We start from the raw sequence: 6,887 nt of genomic DNA on the forward strand, positions 1-6,887 counted from the left end.
CCGCATTGCTCAGAAGCATCAGCAACGTGAATCCTCCAGAATGCTAAGATTAAAGACATCTAAGTTTAGGGCATGGCCACCCAGACGATGCCCCAGGCAGGGCAGGAATCGGGAGTGTCTCATGCAACATTGTCTCTGAGTGACGTACATGTTACAGTTCTCCTGTCTGCTCAGCTTGATACCTTCAAATAACCTTTCAATCCAAAGATCCATCAAACATAAAAGTCCTGTACCTTTTTACAAAACTGTCTCATGATCATAAAAATAGAATCATTGTTGGATGGCCACCTCAAGGCATGAAGCGGATGAGCCACACTCACTGAAAAATGGCATGCTCCCAGGCTTTAAAAAATTTTGTTATTAAGATACACATCACATAAAATTTACCATTTAAACATTTTAACGTGTAGTGTTCAGTGTCAATGAATGCATTTATGTTGTGTAACCATCACCACTTTCTATCTCCAGAAACGGTTTCGTCATCCCAAACTGAAACTCTGTACCCAGTAAACACTAACCACCACCCCGCCCTGCCCACCGCCCCAGGCCCCCTGGAAACTACTATCTACTTCCTGCCTCTATGAATTTGACTACTTTAGGGACCTCATGTAAGTGGAAGGTCCCAGGTTTTTTATAATATTTTGGAAAGTGTTCAATCTGACTACCATCCACTGGAATTTACGGAAGGAAAAAGTAGCCTTGGGCAAATGGTCCAGTTTCCTGTTTTTTGTTGGTTTGTTTTTTTGCATTGTATAGAAGCATATGACAGGTGCCTTGTTCCCTTATCCTTTATAGAACCGTAGTGTAACCGTAGTGTAATCCGTCTTCACGTCCCAGTTAGACGTGTCCTCACACAGAAGGAGCGATAGCTCCAGTGGTTCGTGCATAGTCTTCTATTTTATGAAGCATTTTAATTTGTATGTTTTTTCTCATTTGATTCTCACCATGTCCTGTGAGATATTTTGCTAGTCCCATTTTAATGATAAGAAACTGTGGCTCATATAAGTAAATTGTCTAAGGTTGCAAAACTAATCAGAGGCAGAATCAGGACTTCGGCTCCAGGTTTTCAATTTTAAAACCTCGGCACTTTTCACCATAGCATACTGTGAACAATTATCATCTCTCTAGAGGTCCAGGGGATCGCCAGTTCTCAGGAAGACAGGGCACCTCCAAATACAACCCTAATTACCAGTGCTCCAAGACACATGGAAGCCCTTGGCCTGGCTCTGTCACCCGTCCAGCCAGCCTCTGAAGTCTTGGTGTGGCCTAATGGCCTGACTCTCAATCCCCATTGGACTAGATTAGAGTCTAGACCAGCATTTTGTCCAGTAGAAATAAGTGAGTCACAAACGGGAGCCACATACATTATTTAATATTTTCTAGTAGCTGCATTAAAAAAAAGAAACAGATGAAGTTAATTTCAAGAATATACTTAATGCTCCATACCCAAAATACTATCGTTTCAATATGTAATCCCAAATATAAAAATTATTAATGAACTATTCTAATTTGGGGGATGAGAGGTGTTACCAAGTCTTCAAAATCCAGCGTGCATTTTATACCTACAGCGATCTCTAATCTGATGCTAAATTTTCATCAGAGACACTAGATCTGAATTAGGATTCTGTAAAATTTTCAATTGAAAAAGATTTACATATCCAAGTTGCTTCAAATATATTTAGAAGTTTTCTAATAGGTGAATTGAGTGTCAACTTTTCAATTGAAATGAATTGAAATTACAATTAAAGAAAATTTAAAATTCGGCTCCTCTGTGGCATGGGCCACATTTCAAATGCACACCAGCCACATATGGCACGTGGTCACCGTACCAGACAGCACAGGTCTCGGGACCCATACCGGACCCATACCAGTGGTCTAAAAAGGGGGGGTCAGCAAACTTTTTCTGCAAAAGGCCAGAGAGTAGACATTTTTGACTTTGTGGGTTCTACAGCCTACATTGCAACTACTCATCTCTGCTGTTGTATCATGAAAGCAGCCACAGAATGAATGAGCTTGGCTGTGTTCCAATAAAACTTTATTTAAAAAAAAAAACAAGCCAGCCCACACAGCTTCCTGACCGATGGACCAGAACATTTGTCCTGGAGCCTTAGCTATGCTGTGGGATTACAGAGAACGAGCTCCAGCCTCTAGCATTCTGAGATGAGGTTGTTAAAACTTGGACCCACGGTATCTCTTTTCCTGTGTGTAATTACAGTTTGGGCACTATTTGGGTGAGGTCTGCTGTGCACCTGAATCCTGGATGATGTTTTATCTTTGAGACACTCTATTCAGCAGGCCCCTTGCGCATCATGAGACAGTTGCTTCACTGTGCTTTGAGGTCCATGTGTTGAAAGTGGAGAAGCCTGGAAAAAAGAGTTTCAACAAAAGCATTAACAGTGTTGTGAACTTGGCGGGAATCTCCCTAGAATACCAAATCGTATTAGCCTCGGCCCTTCCTTCGTCCACACAGCCAGAGGAGGACTGGCGGGAATATCGCACATTTCACAGATGGAAAAATAACACGACACCACGTTAAGTCAGAGGACAGGTGTTTCTCCTTGGTTATTGGGTTTTGTGGCATCCATCCATTTTGAAGGTAAAGGCGAAAGTAGATGTAAATTCTGATTCCCAGCCTGGGGCCTTGAGGACCCAGTCATAGCGTCAGGGGATAACCCGATCCAGAGTCAGTGATATTTATCGCAGAGTGAGGTTCCCACATTTTATATCATTGTGACCAGTGGAGGAAGAGAAAGAGGGCAGGAAGGGAGGAGACAGGGATTGTTTGGAAGAAAGATGACACCCCTTTTGTTCTTTAGGGTGGAGGAATAAGGGAGGCTGGCTCGCAGAGATCTGTGAAGCTCAGTAGTTGGGGAAGGGGGCATTTAAGTGAAAATCAGTCTTAGCTTGGAGTTCTGTTGAGCCTGAAACTTTGGGTCTAGTACCTCCCCCAGCAAGGATGAAGCTCAAAGTGTTGTTGGTGCTCGGTTAATAGTCCCTTACATACTCAGGAGTTTTGGCCTGGGGTTGCCTTTTCTAAAATCGAGGTTTGAGACTCAACTGCATTAAGGTGCTTGTGCCCAGCCGTTGAGTTTGCAAAGTACAAACTGATAAAACCGCTTGGCTTCTCCAGGCACATCATGCAACCCTGCCTTCTCTCAAGTTTTACAGTGCCGTGTGCAAGTGGGAAGGATCTGAATCCCCATGATGTTTTTTGACTACGGTGATAATTACTCGGGGTAGCTATTTTGACGATGGCTCACACAGAGGCCCAGCCCTACAGTGCAGAGCTGTCTCTAACTATAATTGCTTGTAATGATGATTACCTAAACTCTGGAATTATAACAATAGATTTGACAAAGTTAGGGCATAATTGCTCTACCATTTCATATGTGAGCACAGTTTAAACAACTTTGATCTTTTAAACGATATCAGACTTTCATTATTCATCTTCTGAAATAGCAGAGTTCAGAGGCAGTGGATCTGAATGATCCCCCCCTTTTAAGCCCAGGGAGGCAGTTCACCTGTTGGAGAAACAAGCTGAAGTTACATGGAGAAGAAAGAGTACAGACCTGTGGTGGTAAATCCCAGCTCTGTCACCTGGAAGCCATGTGGCATGGAGAGAATCTCTCACCTCTCTGAGCCTCAACTTCCTCATCTGTAAATGCCTCCTTGCATGAATCATTGTATTAAAAGTGAATATAAAGCACCTGACTGGTGCCTCCCAGTAACAGGCAATCAATTAAGCTACACTCTATCGCCTCCATCATCGTGATGATCATTTGACATAAGAGTGTCTTTGGAGTTGGTGATCAGGGCTATGGTATTTTCACTAAATTAGAGACAAAGCTTTGCAAGAAATTAGCATTAAAGAAGAAACAGGCCACCTAAAGATAGGACATTTTGGCCTGGGTACCCGTATCTTACTGAGCAAGTCCTAATGAATGCCTTTGCCTCTCTCTCTCAGCATTTAGTGTACATTTGAGTAAGATTTCCAACTTCCCCTACCCCCAGAATCTGAATGTAAAAGCACTGGGATGGCCTGGGACTCGGCATTTTTAGGAGTGTGTCTGAGATTTTGGGTGATTTTGAGACAGATGGTTCAAGGACTAACTCTCCAGCCCTCTTCCCCTGAGAAGCCTCTTGATAAATGTGTCTGTGGGTCAGTTTGTGGTTTATAAACAACAATAACAAAACCTCTGCTTCTGGACGGCCCAGCTCTGGCCCACAACCAGAAGAGCAGGCCTGATTTACTTGGGAAGGAGAGAAGTGACAGCTGCAGAGCCCTTGACCATCTCAGCGTCTGGGCTTGAGTGTCCCGCCAGCCCCCAGAATGTCACCTATGTTACTGCATCCGGAATCTGTCAGTCGCCCCCAGACTGACGCTATCTTAGTGAGCTAAGGCTGATGTCTGCCCTGCGCTGGCTCACTCAGGAGCCACTGGAATGAATGATCAATGAGGCCAGGCAGCCAGGCCCTCCTCTGACCACCGGTGAATCAGCTGCCGGCTGCCTCGGCCCATTCCCTTCTCCTCAGAGCAGGAAGCACTTGAGCGCTGGATCACGTCTGGCTAATGCCTTTTCTGTCGTGTATTGTCCTTGATCCCATACATTTTACATATGTCAGTAGGTTGGAGCTCCTGAAGACAGTCCCTTCTGACAAATCCCCCACTAATGACCTTGACAGAATTTTGGTGCAGGGGTGACTGCTTTCAGAAGCAGAGTCGACACTAAAAAAATAAAAAAATAAGTAAGGTGAAGATCACATAATAAAATTAACCATTTAAAAATCAGTTCAGTGATGGCTAATGTATACCTAATATAATGCATATATTATGCAACCATCACCTCTGTTCAGATCCAAAACACTTTTATCACCACAAAAGGAAACCCCATACCCTCTGTCTTAGTTTCCCAGGGCTGCCATAACAAAGCACCACAGACTGGGTAGCTTAAACAACCAGAATTTTATGGTCTCAGAGTTGTGGATGTTGGAAGTCCAAGATCAAAGTTTCAGCAAGCAGCCTCGGTCCCCTCTGAAGGATCTGTTCCAGGTCAATCCTTGGCTTGTCGATGGCTGTCTTCTCCCTGCATCGATTTATCTCATCTTCTTTCTGTGCGTTTCTGCATCACCTTCCCCTTTGTAAATGGACACTCGTCCTATTTGATTAGTGCCCACCCTGATGACCTCGTTTTAACTTGATGAACTCTGTAAAGACCCTATCTCCACCTAAGGTCACATTCTGAGATACCGGGACTTCAACATATGAATTCGGGAAGACACGATGCAACCTATCACACCCATTAAGCAGACTGTATCAGTAACAGTACGTCATTCCTTTTTATGGCTGAATAATATTCCATTGTAGGCAATAGCTTATTGTTGAGCGCCAGCACAAAGTAACTACCAGTGGGCAGCTGAGGACCCTGTTACAGGCTTGCGCGCCTATATAGGCTTATGTACACGTAAGGTGGAGTGTTGACCTCATGGGTATATCTCACAGATCTCAATCTACAAGCTTTTTCTTTTATTGTCTTTCTCCTTGAAAAAGTGTTAGTCTTTATGAGCAAAAGTAAGCTTCTGATCCCAGAATTTGTTTTAAAAATTGATTTTATCTTTGATTTTCCTCTGTCCCGTTCCTGTTCCTATCCTCAGCGACTCCTCCACCCCTACCCCCACCCCCAGCGCACATACACTCATGTTGACAGTATTTTACATGCCTACCGTCCTGGGGATGGCTGTGGCACAGACTGGAAGCACTTTTCAGAAGACCCAGCTGGCTGCTGCTCCCATTGTCATGGTTACTATGTCTGGTCCCTGGGGCTGGCCTCAGACCAGAGCCTTTCAGAATCTCCTCACACTCCCCTCCTGGCCCCTGCCTCAGGACGAAAGCGAGACCCTCAGCCGTGTGTACCCTCACAACTGACTGCACTGCCGATCTGTACATTTCACCTATTTGATTAGTGCCCATTTAAAAGCCGTTTCTCTCAGGCATGTGGACGGAAACCTGCATCCTTGCTGGCCTGGGCTCTTTGGGGAACAATCCAGAGCTGTCATTAGCCTGCTGCAGACACAGGCCCCTTTCCCCTATCCCAGGGGCCCTGATGATGAGGGCACTGTGTGTGTGCGTGTGTGTGTGTGTGGTGTGTGTGTGTGTGGGGTGTGTGTGTGTGTGTGGTGTGCGTGTGTGTGTGTGTGTGGTGTGTGTGTGTGTGTGTGTGTGTGGTTTCACACCGAATCTGCAGGAAGGACCATAGCAGTCTTGCGTCGTACTGCCTCCCGACTCTTACTTCCCTCACGCAAAAGTCATTTTATTCCTTTCCCCCCACTGTTTGTCTCTCTCTCTTCCTCCATCAAATTAGTTTGGCCACCCTGCAAGTTCACTGGATGAAGAAACGCCTGCCGGCCCCAGGGTTTTCCAAGAGTCAGAAAGGAGAGTGGAACAGTTGAAAAATGAAGAGAGGGCAGAAAGCGTTCATATCCTATGTTGTTGCACATTATCGTTTTCGTATAAGCACATGCGGCCTCTGGAACCTCAGGCTGGAAGGCTCTACCTTGCTAATGGAATTGGACTAAAAGGAGTTAAAAGATACTGTAGATTTTCCTCATTGTGGGTCGGCCTTTAGAACACAGGTTTCACTCCCGGTGTGGCCTGGGCATCTGGAGTTTTTATATGCTTCCAGGTCATTCTAATGTCCGGCCGCCTTTGAGAATTGCCGTTCTAGGGCACAGAGGCCTCCATGAGAGTTGAATACTTTGCAAGGTGATGGAAGAGACAGATGACATCTAATCCTCTTGTGCCCAGCAATGCAGTTAATCAGGCAGAAAGAAGGGACAGAACACACCGTAGCCTGTCTTTTGCCGAGAAAAACAGGACTTCAGCTCCACTT

General features: G+C 45.0%; 1 protein-coding gene across 1 annotated transcript in view; it reads left to right on the forward strand.

The window, feature by feature from the left end:
• PITPNC1 (phosphatidylinositol transfer protein cytoplasmic 1) overlaps positions 1-6,887 on the forward strand; it is a 208,045-nt gene that overhangs the window by 100,916 nt on the left and 100,242 nt on the right. The gene's annotated exons all lie outside the window — the stretch shown is intronic.

Source organism: Pteropus alecto, unplaced genomic scaffold (assembly GCF_000325575.1).
Source record: "Pteropus alecto unplaced genomic scaffold, ASM32557v1 scaffold134, whole genome shotgun sequence".
NCBI lineage: Eukaryota > Metazoa > Chordata > Mammalia > Chiroptera > Pteropodidae > Pteropus > Pteropus alecto.